The sequence below is a fragment of the Pongo pygmaeus genome, chromosome 12 (assembly GCF_028885625.2).
Source record: "Pongo pygmaeus isolate AG05252 chromosome 12, NHGRI_mPonPyg2-v2.0_pri, whole genome shotgun sequence".
Taxonomy (NCBI): Eukaryota; Metazoa; Chordata; class Mammalia; order Primates; family Hominidae; genus Pongo; species Pongo pygmaeus.
The window spans coordinates 118,046,286-118,063,686 of NC_072385.2; the positions used below are offsets into that span (position 1 = coordinate 118,046,286).

General features: G+C 45.0%; 1 long non-coding RNA gene across 1 annotated transcript; it reads right to left on the reverse strand.

The window, feature by feature from the left end:
* Positions 1–1,263: 1,263 nt before the first annotated feature.
* Positions 1,264–17,047, reverse strand: LOC129027062 (uncharacterized). The gene is made up of 3 exons (XR_008498164.1): positions 16,383–17,047; positions 15,749–15,878; positions 1,264–1,512 (listed from the first exon to the last, which is right to left on the reverse strand). It is a non-coding gene; the product is annotated as an uncharacterized LOC129027062 (long non-coding RNA).
* Between the last annotated feature and the right edge of the window lie 354 nt (positions 17,048–17,401).

Genomic DNA, 17,401 nt, shown 5'->3' on the forward strand with positions numbered 1-17,401 from the left:
CACTCTTGTGAATGGATTCATGCTAATTATATAAGGGCTTGAGGCTGGGAGTTTGATCTCTTGCTCTCTTTTTCCTTTTTCCTGCCAGGGGATGGTACACCATGAAGGCCCTCAGCAATTGCTGGCACCTTGATATTGGACTTCTCAGCCTCCAGAAACATGAGAAATACATTTTTTTCTTTATAAATTACCTATAAATTATAATAGTCTGTGCTATTAGGTTATAGCAACACAAAATGAACTGAGACAAGTACCCATCTACTACTGTGTCTGAGCCCCTGGGTAGGTTTGGAACAGAGGTAAGTTAAGGTGCAGCCGCAAGGAGCTCACTATGGACCAGAGAAGGAGACCCACATCTGAAATGGATGCCTCAATCTAATGACCAACTGCTAGGATAGAGTTATACACAGCGTTTCGTTTATAATTAAGGCGATTTTTGAGGGAGGAGAATATTTTAGTTTACAAATCTCCTCTTTACTAAGACACACACACAAAGAAACAACACACACATACACACGTTGAGAAGGGCCCAAACCGTGACTGGCTAGGAGAGCAACCGCCTCTAGATGGTTTTTCCAGATTGTGAATTAAAGATCTGCTGGGTTGGTCAGGCATGGTGGCTCACACCTGTAATCCTGGCACTTCAAGAGTCTGAGGAGGGCAGATGGCTTGAGCCCAGGATTTCGAGACCAGCCTGGTCAGCATGGTGAAACCCCATCTCTACAAAAAATATAAAAATTAGCTGGGCATGGTGGGTGTGTGCCTGTGGTCCCAGCTACTTGGGAGGCTGAGGCAGGAAGATCACCTGAGCCCAGGGAGGTCAAGGCTGCAGTGTGCCATCATCATGCTACTGCACTCCAGCCTGGATGACAGAGTGAGACCTTGTCTCAAAAGAAAAAAAAAAAGATCTACTGGGTCTGTCTTCAGGGACAAGAGCACAGTTTCTCCTAGGATCTTCACACCTTCTCCCTCAAAATGTGTACATTTTTACTGATTAAATAATTTAAAAATCCTTGGGATTGATTGACTTCATTTGGAAAACAGTAAAGCTAGCTCTCTGCCTAACCCAAATGCAAAAAAAAAAAAAAAAAAAAAAGGCGGGGGATGGGTGGGGGTGCTGGATGTAAGAATAATTTTACTACGATAAAAAGATGACAACAGTAATAGAAAATACTTGCCATATATATGAGTCAAAGTATATCCCAGGTATACAAAGAGCTCCCACAAATTGAATGGAAAAAAACAGGCAGACAGAAATATGACTCTAGGGTGGATATGAGCAGGTAGTTTACTGAATAAGAAATGCAAATTGTCAATAAACATAAGAAAAGATGCTCAACTTCACCGGTAGTCAGGGGAATGCAAATTAAATCTCAATGAGATTAACATTTTTGGGTCTAGCAGATTGGCCCAAAGTACTGGCCAGCCTGGGGAGTGGGGGCAGGGGCCTCACATACACTGTTGGTGTGCCTGTCCCAAGAGGAAAAGCAATTCCACTCTTCAGGATCCATCCTACGAGAAATAATAAGACAAACACATAAAAGCATATAAACAAGAATGTGTGTGGCTGCATCATTCTCAATAACAAAAATACTATAAGCAATCTAAATATCCATAACAAACACAAATTAAACAGAAGAATGGTGTGTAATATATCCATGCAGTGGAATTACATACACCCCCTAAAAATAATGTGTTAGATCTATAGTTGCAGACTTGAGGAAATGTTCCTGAACGTGAAGGAAAATAAGCAAGGTATAGGTCAATCTGTCTGGCATTTTGGATATATATATACTTAGATATATCTGCATCAACCCAGTAACAAATTTAGAAGAATGTGCACCAAGTTGCTAACAGGGGTTTACTTTGAAGAAGAGAATCAGTCAGGTGGAGAGAGAAACCTTCTTCTTGATGTAACTTTTATTTATTTATTTTATTTTTTTGAGACAGTTTCACTCTATCATCCAGGCTGGAGTGCAGTGGCGTGATCCCGGCTCACTGCAACCTCTGCCTCCCAGGTTCAAGTGATTCTTGTGCCTCAGCCTCCCCAGTAGCTGAGATTATAGGCACCCGTCACTATGCCTAATTAATTTTTTTTTTTTTTTTGAGATGGGGTCTCGCCTTATTGCCCGGGCTGGAGTGCAATGGCACAGTCTCGGCTCACTGCAGCCTCCACCTCCCTGGTTCAAGTGATTCTCCTGCCTCAGCCTCCCTGGTAGCTGGAATTACAGGCACATGCCACCACACCAGGCTAATTTTTGTATCTGTAGTAGAGACAGGGTTTCACCGTGTTGGCCAGGCTGGTTTCGAGCCCCTGACCTCAAGTGATCCACCCACCTCAGCCTCTCAAAGTGCTAGGATTACAGGCTTGAGCCACCGTGCCTGGCCTATAACTTTTTTTTTTTTAAGCAATGGGGTTATGAGCAAATTTAATTTCTTTGTTTTTGTTATTTTTCAAAAATAATTTTGTTACTTTTCAGTAAAGTTAATCATTTCAAGTGATGTAAGGGACCCTTTTGTGAAGGCTAAAGTCACCCCCAAATTTCTCCTTTGTTTCCCAGGCCGGTTGACATTTTTCCCACCAAACTGCTATTGAACTGAGTCAGCTGAGAGTGGGTTCAAAGAGACCAAGACGGACCAAAACGGGCACTGTTTTAATTAAGATTAGAATCATGCCCATCAAAGCCATTCAACGTATATGATGTTGGATGTGCCCAAGGCAAAATGCATAGTTTTTTGACATCTGAGGCTGGAGGAGAGTTTGAGACCCACCATTGAGAGAGTTTTGGAGGTGGGAAGTTTTATTTGTAATAGCATAATTAGGTTTAAAACAAAAATTATCTTCATTTAATGTCAGTAATTTGATTACTGATTTAGAAAATCGAAGTGTCCAGCAGACCCTGGACTGCCCTCAGAGACTAATTTTGCATCCTTGGAGGCAGCTCAAAGACCCCTTCCACTGTGAAGACTTCCCTCCAGCTTCATGCATTATGTAGATTTGAGAGAGGACTAAGATGGAGTGAGTCAAAATGCACTGCAAACCATGAAGAGCTACGGGGAATGGACGGTGATACTGCTGCTGTGGAGTTCTAATTCTCATTTCCCTTAGTTTCCTTATGCTAAAAGTCAAAATGGGAAAGATGTCCCTGGAGGCAGCTGCTCAGGGCCAGGCTCCACAGTTATGGAGTTTGGGAAGAAATAGGTTTCCCCTTGTGGACCTCAAACTTGAATTTGTCAGTGCACTGGAATGGCTCACAATTAGGGGATCCTCATCTTAGCAGGAACCTGTAAGAGCTACAGGGAATTCTGATGCCAGATCTGGCCTTTGAGTCCATTTGGCGCTGCCCCTTGAAACAGGCAGGCTCTCTACGAAGGACTGGGGTCTCCTTTTTCCGGGATTACTTTCCAGGCACAGTGACGTGCTTTGGGTGTGTCCAGATCACCTCGCGCTGTGCTGCAGTTTTCAGATCTTCTCCTCAGGTGATTACTTAGTAGATGGCTGGTCTCACCCACTCGTTCTCACCACCCATTCTTGCTAATTTCATTTTCCTATAATGCTGGATACATTCCTGTAGCCCCATGGACGGCCTGGGCCACCTGAGTATCTGAGTGGAATTGCTAGAATCTGCCTGCTGGCCCTTTCAGTTTCCTTGGACTCAGATAACAATCCCTGATAAATATCAGTGATTCTATCTGCTCATTTCCAGAAGCTGCTACTTCTGGCCTAGAAAGTCTTTTCCTTTCATTTCTGCTTATTCAAATTCTTTCCTCAAAGTTCAGCTGGAGACTGTCCTGGAAGGAATCTCGTCCTCCCTTCCCCTAACCCTACTCGTTCTCTGCCCCAAATCTCCATTAATCTTATACTGCCTGCCCCCAACAAGGGGGTTCTTTTTTAATTTTTATTATTATTTTTAACTCTTGTCTCCCAGGCTCGAGTGCAGTAGTGCAATCTCTGCTCACTGCAACCTCCGCCTCCTAGGTTCAAGCGATTCTCGTGCCTCAGCCTCCTGAGTAGCTGGGATTACAGGTGCGTGCCACCATGCCCGGCTAATTTTTGTATTTTTAGCTTTCTCCATGTTGGACAGGCTTGTCTCGAACTCCTGACCTCAGGCGACCTCCCGCCTCGGCATCTCAAAGAGCTGGAATTACAGGCGTGAGCCACCGTGCTCGGCCACGGGGGTTCATCAGATTCATGTGTGTGTGCGTGACTCCCCTAACAGGATGAGCAGTTCCTGAGTGCAGGACCCTTTCCCATGTTGCCTTTCCATCTTCTACAGCATCTGGTGCAGCGAATGCTGGAAAGAACAGCTCTGACACCAGATATGCCAGCGAATTCTGCTATGTTGGATAGTCCAACTTTTCTGAGTCTTCATTTCTCCATCTTTCTTTCTTTCTTTTTTTTTTGAGACAGAATCTCACTCTGTTGCCCAGGCTGGAGTGCAGTGGCACCATCTCAGCTCACTGCAACCCCCGCCTACCGGGTTCAAGCGATTCTTGTGCCTTAGCATCCTAAGTAGCTGGGGTTACGGCTCGAGCCACCATGCCCAGCTAATTTTTTTTTTTGTATTTTTAGTAGAAAAGGTGCTTCACCATGTTGGCTTCGCTGGTCTCAAACTTCTGGCCTCCAGTGATCCATCCGCCTCGGCCTCCCAAAGTGCTGAGATGATAGGCATGAGCCACCGCACCCGGCCATTTCTTCATCTTTCTTTTAGTATCATGTGAGGATTACACGAAGTAGCCATCTGGCTTATAATGGATGTCCAGTAAAGGTTGGTTCCCTCCCTTCCTTCTAGTCCCAGCCCTCCTGCAGGGGCTCCATGTACCCCGCAGCAATAGACCATAGCATGTGGGTCCTGGGGGAGCCTGCAGAAAATGGCTCTTTGTTTTAATGGGGCTGTTGAATCATTCTTTCTTCAACTGGAAATCTCTCTGGGCCACACCCCTTTACTCTTATTGGCTTGTCCGTAACCAAGTAACTTTAGGCTTGAAAGAAGGTACTGCAGAGTCAAGGTAGTATAAGGTGGTCCCAGTAAGAACACAGGGTCACCCGGGGAGAGGACTGGAGTTCTTCAAGTTTAGAATTGTGTCTTACTTCTTGAGGAATTTTAGATCGGTCCATTAACTTCTCCTGGTTCATAAAATCGGAATAATGAGCCCTATCCCTGCTTTTATTCCATACGGGAAAGATACCTGTAGGGCAGTGGGCTTAGATTCAGAAATGAAGTTTGATAACCTGGTTCTATTATTTCTATATGATCTTGGGCATGTCCATTTCCATGAGCCTCAGTTTTCTTACCTACAAATAGGGATAATAATATTCTTTTTACTGCAACAGAGAAGATAGGAAATCTACAATCAAAATGGGGCCATGTATGTTACCTTGCTTTATATTATGAGCTCTAAGAAATTGTAGAGGAAAAGGGCTTTATTCTGTTGGGCAGGGTGAAAAATGGTAAAACCTCTACACATGAACAGTGTGGGATCCTGTATGGAGTTCCTAAAGCAAGGCTGTTTGGGATGGACACGTTTGAATCCTCTTACAATGCTTATAATGGTCATATTTCCTGGTAAGTGGCATCAAATCCAAAAACCTGTCACAGGGACAGATGGCATTCTTAGCACAAAAGAGGAAACCAATTAGAAGTTAAAATACAGAAAAATGTGAACTTGTAAATGCTAACAAATTGTTTCAATGTGGAGGACTGTGTTGTTTTCCCTGACACTGGCCAAGGAAGGTCTCTTTCTGGTCCAGCTATGTTCACAGGGCACTGACTATTGGAGTCTGAAAGAAACCTTATGGACTCTCTCTCCTAACTGTCTTGATTTCAAGCTTGCATACCTAGCTTGAGTTGTTGGGCAGATGCTGCTGATTGCACCATGTCACTTTTACCGTGACAGACTGTGTCTTTGCAGCTCAGAAATGAGCTCTGAACAGTAGGCTTTAGGAAGCAATTTCTAAATACAAGCATTCATTTAGTCCATCAACAAACACTTGTATATGTCTATATATAACTATAACTTCTGCTTGCAAGGCACTTATAAGCCACACAGAAAAATCCAATGAAACTTATTGTGTGCTACAATTAAGGATGGCCCAGAGGAAAGAGACTCCACCCCTCCCTGGGGGAGTGGAACATAGTTTCACAGACTGGGAGGGACATTTGAGCTATAGGATGAGAAACAGTTTGCCCAGGACACAAGGGCAGATAGGATTATATTAGTCAGGATGGGTGAGAGTATGCTGTAGTAACAAACAACCCTCAAATCACAGCGGCTTAATGCAACAAAGCCTTACTTTTTGCTCTTGTTACACATTACAGCCTTCTTGTTAAAAGAGCAGCCCCTCGTGAAAGAGGGAAAACAGCCAGAAGGAATAAACCAAATCAAGCATGCGGTTGTTACACTCTATGCTAAAACCCCCCAATGGATCAAGGTGGCCCCAGTTGGATAGAATGGTTCGTTTGGAGGGAAAAGACCAAGAGCACGGGGTCAAGAAAGCTTCATAAACTGGAGGTGCTGAAAGTAAGTCTAGAGAAAAAAGCAGGGTCTTATTTTTGTTATTTGTTAAATAATCTTTTAAATACTAAGTCTTAATAGTGCAAATTTAATGGATTTTTATTATAATTATGATTTAGAGCAAACTGTTGAAGATATTCTTTTTTTTTTTTTTTTTTTTTTTTTTGGTGAGATGGAGTCTTTCTCTGTCACCCAGGCTGGAGCGCAGTGGCACAGTCTTGGCTCACGGCAACCTCCATCTGCCCTGTTCAAGCGATTCTTGTGCCTCAGCCTCCTGAGTAGCTGGGATTACAGGTAGGCACCACCACACCCAGCTAATTTTTTTTTTTTTGTATTTTTAGTAAAGATGACGTTTCACTAGCCTGGCCAGGCTAGTCTCAAACTCCTGACCTTAAATGATCCTCCAGTCTCGGCCTCCCAAAGTGCTGGGATTACAGGTGTGAGCCACTGCTCCCAGCCTGTTGAAGATATTCTAATTAATCCTAAATTAGTCCTGCAAGTTGTTTCATGAAAAAAGTTTTCTATATTAAAATACATATAGGTTTAAATAAAAAATGAGAGAGAGAAGTCTTGAAGAGAATGGTGTCTGTAGCTACAGCTGATTGGAATGAAGTCATTCAAGGATAAAAGCTTAGACTTCACTTCGAAATGCTTCCTCTGAACTGGCTGCTGTAGTGTCACCTGTGCCTCCAAGTACAATCTCCTCAAAGGCAATGGCAGCCATTACTAGACCTTTTTATTTTTCATGATGCATAGTTGTATCTGTCACAAAGGAGGTGCTCAAAAAATATTTTGTGGAATGAATGGACAGATTTCTCTCTGTTCTCCCAAAACAAGACTTATGTCTCTATGTACATAAGGAGAATGTCAGGACCGGGTGCAGTGGCTCATGCCTGTAATCCCAGCACTTTGGGAGGCTGAGACAGGTGGATCACTTGAGGTCAGGAGTTCGAGACCAGCCTAACAAACGTGGTGAAACCCCATCTCTACTAAAAATACAAAAACTAGTGGGGCTTGGTGGTGGGTGCCTGTAATCTCAGCTACTATTTTATATATATATATATTTTTATATATATATATTTATATATATATATATTTATATATATTTTTATATATATATATTTTATATATATATATTTATATATATTTTTTATATATATATTTATATATATATTTTATATACATATTTATATATATATTTTATATATATATATATTTTATATATATATAAAAAAATATAAAGAGAATATCAGGACCAGCAATCTGTAGAAAATTGAGGCAGCAGACTTGTAGTTTTCAAACTTGCTTGCAGCTACAAAACTTTTTATTTAAAAAATGCTAATTAAATATCTTCCACAGTAAGCTCAATTTTTTATTTTTTTAAAATTTTTTTGAGATGGAGTCTTGTTCTGTTGCCCAGGCTAGAGTGCAAGTGGCACCATCTCAGCTCACTGCAACCTCCGCCTCCTGGGTTCAAGTGATTCTTCTGCCTCAGCCTCCCGAGTAGCTGGGATTACAAGCACCTGCCACCATGCCCGGCTAATTTTGTATTTTTAATAGAGATGGGATTTCACCATGTTGGCCAGGCTGATCTCGAACTCCTAACCTCAAGTGATCCATCTGCCTCGGCCTCCCAAAGTGCTAGGATTACAGATGTGAGCCACTGCGCCCAGCCTCTCTGGGGATCTTGAAGGGTTTCAAAACCAGACTGAAAGCCACACATTCAGATCAATCAAATCACACAAACAATAAAACCCCCGCACTTTCTCATGAAGCCAGGAGAATGTTCTGGCTTTTGTCTCTTCCACCTGTAGAAATCAGCAGTTGTCTCTATTCTCCTTTGGGGATTGGAGTGTTCAGTTTCTCGATGAAGGAATGAAATGTTCACAAGAATAAGAACATGTGGCTCTCCTGAGAAGAGGGCTGGAAGAAGCCACTAGCTCCAGTATCCTCAAAAGAGCACTTCTGCAGGTCCAGGGTCCGGGGTTCCTCCAGAGGCACAGATGAGCTAAGCGGGGCTCCTAGGGCCTCGGGAAGGTGAGATCCCTGGCATGAGTCACCTTTTCGGCAGAATCTGCTTCAGATCCCTCCATCTGAGACTCATTTCTCACCATCCATGCTAGTGGCGGGGCTGGGGAGAATGGAGAGGATGTCCTGTTGGTCAGCATCTCCCTCCTGACTGACTGAAGACTCCTGACCCACTATAGTACCAGAAAAGGGTGACAGTACCCTCTCTGTGAGGGCCCCATAGAGAGGCTGACATGGGCTGTCAGTTCCTCTCAGCATTGCTAATCTCATTCAAAGATAGCCAGACTCCCAGGATTTGTCCCCACCCTCTGCCAGATGCAGTCCAGGGGAACAAGGTGTGTCTGTCCCTCCTGAGCAGGTCCCCTGACTTTCCCTAGGATGATGGGCTAGGCTGCTTGATTTGCTTTCTAAACATCATTGTCCTGTGCCAGCCACTCCAAAGCTGCATAGAAAGATGAGATTTCTTGGCCAGGCACAGTGGCTCATGCCTGTGATCCCAGCACTTTGGAGGCCAAGGTGGGCGGATCACCTGGGGTCGGGAGTTCAAGACCAGCCTGACCAACATGGAGAAACATCATCTCTACTAAAAATACAAAATTTCCCAGGCATGGTAGCACATGCCTGTAATCCCAGCTACTCAGGAGGCCGAGGCAGGAGAATCGTTTGAACTAAGGAGGTGGAGGTTGCAGTGAGCCGAGATTGAGCCATTGCACTCCAGCCTGGGCAACAAGAGTGAAACTTCATCTCAAAAAAAAAAAAAAGAAAGATGAGATTTCTTGCCCTTTTCCTCGTTTCATTCTATTTCATTATAGCACGAGATCAGCCTTAGGTAATTCCAGACTGTCTACCCACCTCTGAAACCATGAGGATGGATGAAAGAGATTTTCATTCTGTGAACTCCAGCACGAGTGAGTTCCCAGGCTCCCTCTTCTGTACTCATGGAGCCCCCAGCTGCCTCAATTCCAAGCCAATGAAGAGCTCCTGTAGCCCATACCACTCTTCAGGGCAGTGACATGCCCCAGTTGGGACAGAAGTCATGGTTGCCAACCCAATGCGGGTCCCACTTTCCCGCATTCACTGATTTCTAACACAGTGCCGGCTACATCACAGGGAGTCACGAAACACTGTGGACTATTTAGCCCTTAAGCCAGATGCCACAGAGCAGCATTCCTCTGAAATTGCGGAAGGAATCTCAGCTCTACTCGAGGCAGGAGGTCAGATGCCAAGGACTCACTTTGCTCCTTTTGATGGCTTACCCACTGGCCTAGACCCTTAAAGAATCAAAGTCCACCTTCCTCTACCTGACTCCCAACTCCTGTCCTTGCAGCGGCGTGTCAGCTTCTGTGAATCTCAGTTTTCTCCTCTTTAAAATGGGAATCGTGGGCCCCTCTCTCCTTGCAGGACTGCAGCCATTGCCAAAAGCAAGGTAAGTGACAGAGCACCACGTCATTGTAGAGGTGGTTGTCAATACTACATAAATGATTTCTGTTCATTCAGAATCCTCTAATTGTCTTATCTGGATTATCTCCCCACCTGCTGTCTGACCTCTGCCATATTTTCGAGATGAAATAATCAGATGTTAACCTGAATTTTTCCGTTGTCATCCAAACTTTAGAATTGTAGACTTAGGGCAAACCTTACATTTCACTGACATTACTTCTTTTAAAACCTTTTAAAAAAAATTATTTATTTATTATTTATTTTTGAGACAGGGTCTCGCTGTGTCTCCCAGGCTGGAGTGCACTGGTGCGATCATAGCTCACTGCAGCCTCGACCTTCCCGGCTTAAGCGATCATTTCACCTCAGCCTCCTAAGTAGTTGGGAGTATTGGTGTGTCACTGCACCCAGCTATTTTTTTTTTTTTTTTTGTAGAGACAGGGTCTTGCTATGTTGCCTAGGCTGGTCTCAGACTCCTGACCGCAAAGGATCTTCTAGCCCTGGCCTCCCAAAGTGCTGGGATTACAGGTATGAGCCACTGCACTTGGCCAAAAGCCCTCTCTTAAAAACCCATCTTAGTGATACCTGGCAGTGGCTGGGTGCAGTGGCTCATGCCTGTAATCCCAGCACTTTGAGAGGCCAAGATGGACGGATCACCTGAGGTCAGGGATTCAAGACCAGCCTGGCCAACATGGTGAAACACCGTCTCTACTAAAAATACAAAAATTAGCCAGGCATGGTGGTGCGTGCCTGTAATCCCAGCTACTCAGGAGACAGGAGGATCGCTTGAACCTGGGAGGCAGAGGTTGCAGTGAGCAAAGATCACGCCACTGCACTCCAGCCTGGGTGACAAGAGTAAGACTCTGCCTGAAAAAAAAAAAAATAATAATAATAATATTAATACCTGGCTGTGAAGAGGACGGAGCTGGAGCTCATGTCTATCATATAGTGTCAGATGCAAAAAGAAGTGGCAGAACAATGTGTATGGCATGAGTTCATTTTTGAAGGGAATACATCTTAACGTGCTTGTATAAGCATATCTGGAAGGTTGTACACCAAACCGTTTAGCAAAATTATTGGGGAATGGGACTGAGGATTGAAATGGAGAGACAGTGAAGAAATTTTCATTTGTTTTTCTATTGATGGTTTGAGTTTTTAAAATAACAATTGGGTGTCGTTACATTTTAATCTCACATTTTTAAACACTGACAGACACTTTAAACATATGGCCTTGAAATATTTTTTACTAGATTGTATATCTCTGTTCTTACTATTTAACTTTCTAAATAAATTAAATGAACATTCTCTCTCGTGTTTAAAATTAGGATCTACAAACCTGATCTTTCCATTTATTGAGTGCCTGCTACATCCCAGGCTGAATATAGGTGTTTTTGTACTTAATACTCACTCCAGCCTTGCAAGGTTAATTATTTTCATACCCACTTTCCATCTGAGGAAACTGGGGCCCAAGGTCACACGGTTAATAAGTGGCACAGCTGGAATTCTAACACGGCACAACCTGACTCCAAAGTGCACATTTGTTTATGAAGCTTCCCTGATGCCGTCTTTAAGATTGCATTTAACCTCGTGCACATAATTAAATTTTTTTTTATCAATACACACTCATGCATACAATTTGATTTTAAAATAAAATCTTTAATATTGTATAGTAATCATCTTGGTGGTCTTGGGGGGTGCTCATCCACCCGAATGAGCAAAGCTTAGGTAAGACCTTAAGGTGTGCTATCTTTCAAACAAATTATATCCAAGTGCAGCCACAAAAATTAACCAATCTATTCAGAACTCCTTTTGGAACAAATGTTTCTTTTTTTTTTTTTTGAGATGGAGTCTCACCCTGTCACCCAGGCTTGAGTGCAGTGGCACGATCTCAACTCACTGCAACCTCTGCCTCCCGGGTTCAAGTGATTCTCCTGTTTCAGCCTCCTGAGTATCTTGGATTACAGGTGCCCATCACCACACCCAGCTAATTTTTCTAATTTTTAGTAGAGATGGGGTTTCACCATCTTGGCCAGGCTAGCCTTGAACTCCTGACCTCATGATCCACCCGCTTCGGCCTCCCAAAGTGCTGGGATTACAGGCGTGAGCCACCGCACCTGTCCTTAGAACAAAGGTTTCTAAAATACTCTAAGTTTGTAGACTTATAACACCACCATGTGAAATGAAGTCCTCTACATATCTCCCAAGAGCTTCACCCTAATATAATCACCAGGGAGGAGAGTATGATATCTCATAAGCCTTTTGTTTTTCTCTCTTCAAGGAGTCAATTCTTGGAGGAATCTTCTAACGGGAAATGGAATTTTGCTGTTGCTCCAGAAAGTGAAATTTATAGCTGACAAGAGGAAACGACAGGGAACTCTATTCCAGTATGACATAAAGAATTTGGTAGCAATTAGAACAAGCCAATAATGGAGGGGGCTGTCTTGTTAGTTACTGAGATCTCTGTCACTCACAGGATTGAAAAAGAGACTGGTGAAGCATCTGACTTGCTATAGAAGGGATTTCTATCTTAGATAGGAAGTTGGACTAAGTTATTTTAAGTTCTGTTTCTTAACTGTATTTTTGTTTTGTTTTATTTTGTTTTGTTGAGATGGAGTCTTGCTCTGTTACTCAGGCTGGAGTAGAGTGGCGTGATCTCGGCTCATTGCAGCCTCCACCTCCTGGGTTCAAGTGATTCTCCTGCCTCAACCTCTCAAGTAGCTGAACTACAGGTGCATGCCACCACGCTCGGCTAAGTTTTGCATTTTTAGTAGAGACGGGGTTTCACCATGTTGGCCAGGCTGGTCTTGAACTCCCGAGCTTAGGTGATCTGCCTGCCTCAACCTCCCAAAGTGCTGGGATTCCAGGTGTGAGCCAACATGCCTGGCTCAACTGTATGTATTGCATTTTTCTTTCTTTTTTTGAGACGGAGTCTTGTACCATTGCCCAAGCTGGAGTGTGGTGGTACAATTTCGGCTCACTGCAGCCTCTGCCTCCCAGGTTCAGGCGATTCTCCTGCCTCAGCCTCCCATATACCTGGGATTACAGGCATATGCCACTACATCCGGCTAATGTTTGTATTTTTAGTAGAGATGGGGTTTCATCATGTTGGACAGGCTGGTATCGAACTCCTGACCTCAGGTGATCTGCTTGCCTCAGCTTCCCAAAGTGCTGGGATTACAGGCATGAGCCACCGTGCCCGGCCTTTATTTCTTATTGATAGACTAGCATGTGGTCTTAAGGAAGATCATCCCTGAGCTAATAAATGCTATGATCCAAATTAACCCCACAGTTGTGGTATGGGTTATGAAACGGGTTCGTTTTTGAAAGTTTGGATTTTAAAGACCGTCAATCAATTGTTTAGTCCTAATTAATTTTTCCTGAGAACATCTGACATATTAACATAAGTACCAATTAAAATTGAATGTTGGTGTAATCACCTTCTCAAATATTTGAACAATGTGATTATATAATATGTACCAACAAGATTAAAAAAATACACTTAGAGAAGTAGATGTGAAGGAAAAATAAGTATTGCTTCAGGGTTTGGAAAATGCAGTTTCTTATTCATCTCCCTCCCAGATTTCAAGATTCAAGACAAACTCTTGCCAGCCCCTCCTGCTGACTTCTGACAGCCCAGCACACCTAGGAAACTTTGAGCTGAGATATGCCCTCCAGGTGTCTGTGTCGATCATAATCAGACAAAGGATGTTCTGTGCTTTTCCTTAAAGTCAGTCTGCGTGAGGTCCTCCCCGTCACCTCCCAAGCTGGGCTGATGTGTTCACATTAGGGGTTTCTCATTCAGCCCAGGGGTGTCAGCAACACCAAATCAAGACAGACTAGTTGAGAGCCTACTATGCGCCGACTGATACCTCCCACATCTCTGTTTACATCCCCATCTTATTTCCTAGAAAGTCTGCACCCTTCTATTCAACACTGGCATAGCTTTCTGGAAATCCCAGAGATACACCACATCCAATGTGTCCCAAACAGAACTCATTATCTCTCCCCTGAAGACTACTCCTGCCAATGAATTGTCTCTTTCACTGGTACCCAGATCAGAAACCTGGCCTTTGGATTGGCTGCCTTCTTTTTCTTCATCTTGCATTTTTGCAGTGGCCATATTTTGTTATTTCTACTTCCATCCAAGCCTTATAGAAGGTATCACAGCCGGGCGTGGTGGCTCACGCCTGTAATCCCAGCACTTCGGGAGGCTGAGGTGGGTGGATCACCTGAGGTCAGGAGTTTGAGACCAGCCTGCCCAACATGGTGAAACTCTGTCTCTACTAAAAATACAAAAATTAGCCGGGCGTGGTGGCCATGCCTATAATCCCAGCTACTCTGGAGGCTGAGGCAGGACAATTGCTTGAACCCAGGAGGTGGAGGTTGCAGTGAACCAGATTGCACCATTGCACTCCAGCCTGGGCGGTAGAGTGAGACTCCATCTCAAAACAAAACAAAACAAAAAGAAGGTGTCAGGATGTCCATACCCATTTTTTAAATACTAAGAACTTGCCGCACAGTCAATGGAGAGTCACTGCTCCAATCTCCTGACATGCCTCTTTGCCCACCACTTCAGCCCCTGCCTCCATCCTCTGGCCTTCCCAAGATCCAGCAATCAAATGGCTAATGTCTGGCACAAGAGGGGGCTTCCAGGAACTTGCTGCAACAAAAGGTCAGTTTTGTTTGGCTGGGGCCTGGTAGTCCCTTTCCTTACTAGGTGCCCACTGCGCTCTGGGCCAGCTCCCTCATTGGACACAGTAGCACAGTGTCTAGGCCTGCTGTACTTTTTTTTTGTTTTAAGATGGGGTCTCACTCTGTCACCTAGGCTGGAGTGTAGCAGGGTCATCTCAGCAACCTCTGCGTCCCAGGTTCAAGTGATTCTCATGCCTCAGCCTCCTGAGTAGCTGGGATTACAGGCATGCGCCACTACACCTGGCTAATTTTTGTATTTTTCAGTAGAGACGGAGTTTCACCATGTTGGCCAGGCTGGTCTCAAACTCCTGGCCTCAAGTGATTCGCCTGCCTAGGTCTCCCAAAGTGCTGGGATTACAGGCATGAGCCACTGTGCCCAGCCAACTATTAATCTTTTTTTAAAGGATGGGGTTCACAAGGGCAAAAATGCGTCAGACCCAATGAAATCCCAGTGCATCCTGCTCTCAACTGCAAGCACTGCGTTCCTCCTTCTCGATGACCTCCTCCATCCACTTCCTTCCTCTTTTGCTCACTTTTCTTTTTCCATGCACATTTGTTGATCACCTACTGTGTGTGCCAGTTCTGAGGATTCAGAAACAAGGAGGCCCCACTCGCTGCCCTCTGGATGCTCCCAGCCCAGAAGGCACGAAGATGCAGACATGCCCAACTGTGGTACCCTGTTGTCAATGCTCCATAGGAGCCCAGGAGCGCCAGAGAGAGAGACAGAGAGAGGCCTGCTCCAGCCATGCAGGGTGAGGGAGGCCTCCCCAAAGACATGATTTATGAACCCCAGGAGACAAGCACACCAGTGACCCTGCAGAACTCCCCTCACCCAGGATGGGAAGGCACAGGGCTGGAGACACTTTGGGGTTTGACATTCTCTTCTCAGCCCTGTCGATGTCCACACAGCTGAACCCAGCACTGTCTGCGATGGGTCCCCTTTTCCGATTTTAGAGGGCTAGTGAGGATTCACTCTTGGTGGTATCAACCCGGGCTGTGAGAGTGTCTGTGTCCCTCGAGAGGACCAGCACTACTCACCTCAGAGGAGGCGGCCCCTGGCAATGGAAGGGCCTACCTCTGGGGGAAGCAGGAGGAGGGGGTGCAGGCGACCACAGAACTCAGCCAGAGGCAGCTGTGTGTGCTTTGGTGCTCAAGCCTTCAGGGGTCCAAGGCTGCTGGGGTGGCCACTACACTGGTGCTTAGACCTTAGCAGAAGGGAAGGCAGGGGTGAGGACACTTGACCAGATGCGATGCTGGCTTGCAACCCCAGCAGCTCCCTGTTCTGCATCCCAAGGCAGCCTCCCTTATCTGTCTCCTCTTCTCCCCTCTGCCCCACCCACACCATTGGCCCCAAAGACTGGTCCTGCCCCAAGCATTTCCTATGTGTTCACCCCTCTGAGCCTCTTCTTCTCCAGCTGTGATGTGTGACTTGGCCCTTGAAGCCCTCAAAGTTCTTCAGTGAAAGCCAACTGTATTCCTCCGGCTGGAATTACCTGTGACTTTCTCTGTATTCCCAAAATGTGCACAAAACTTATAATGGTGTGTGATGGCCCTTAGATATTTTGGTATAATTTAATTGCATGCATGTGTCTTGCTGCCTGGGTCAATTTCTTTGAGATCAGTGACTACATGTGATCTTTGTCTTCCCAGAGACCAGCACAGACCCATCAGTGAAGCCTGTTCTCAACAAACGCTTGTAAATGACTCACTTCTTCTGGGGTCTGGAGGACGATGGATCCCAGATCAAGTTGCTTGTTGCCTCATTTGTCAAGTTCTGCCTGTACATCGGCTGTTCTTCCTTACAATAAATCTGAAGATCAGAAACACGGTGGAACAACAAGCATGCAGGACAAGTCCATCCTGCCCATAACACCCTAGAGCAGGCTCAAAGCAGGAAAACAGCATGAGTCACATTCAGCAACAGACACGCAGGGAACCCTGCTCTCCCCTCTACCCTGAGGAGAAACAACAACACCTTCCCTGCCTGGGGAAACTCCTACTCATGCTATCCGTCTCAGATAGCAGCTCCTCTGCGAAGCCATCTTCCACTCTCTCAGAAACAGTCAATTGTTTCTTCCTCTGCCTTCTCTCTTGCCTCTATTAAGGTGTTGAGCAGATAGTATTGAAATGATCTCCTTGCCTATTTGGTATTTTCCACTATGGCAGACACATATGGGAATCAGTTCTGGGAGCACAATGGTTTAAAAGGAGGCAGACCACCAAACATCAGGAGAAGAGCAGTCAGCATAGGGAAGGACCGGGAAACCTGTGCCCCATGAGCCGACTGAGTGTTGAGTTGGTCCCGGACACTGCTGTGTCTCGGTGTAATTACCAATGGCACCCATGTTCATTCTCAAAAGTGTCCTGGTTTAGTCCATCACATATATAATCACCCTCCATGCGAGAAATATGTAAAGAAGCCACAGGGGTTCGACCCACGGGAGCCTTGGGGAGTCCATCACTGTCTTCAGTCATTCAGGGTGCAGCCACATGCGCTGCGTGGCCTCAGGGGACCTGTGGGAGAGGATGATGTAACAAAAGCCTTTCCCCTAGTCTCTGTTTTGTTTACTGTTGGGCACCCCGGGCTTGGCACCATTCCTGGAATATATTAATGTCTTGATAAATATTTGTGGGAGAGAGGAAGGAAGAGAGGGAGGAGGGGGGAAGAGGGTACAATCTGGCAAAGAGCTGATTGCATTGCAGGCCCTGTCCCCTCAGTGGGGGCGCC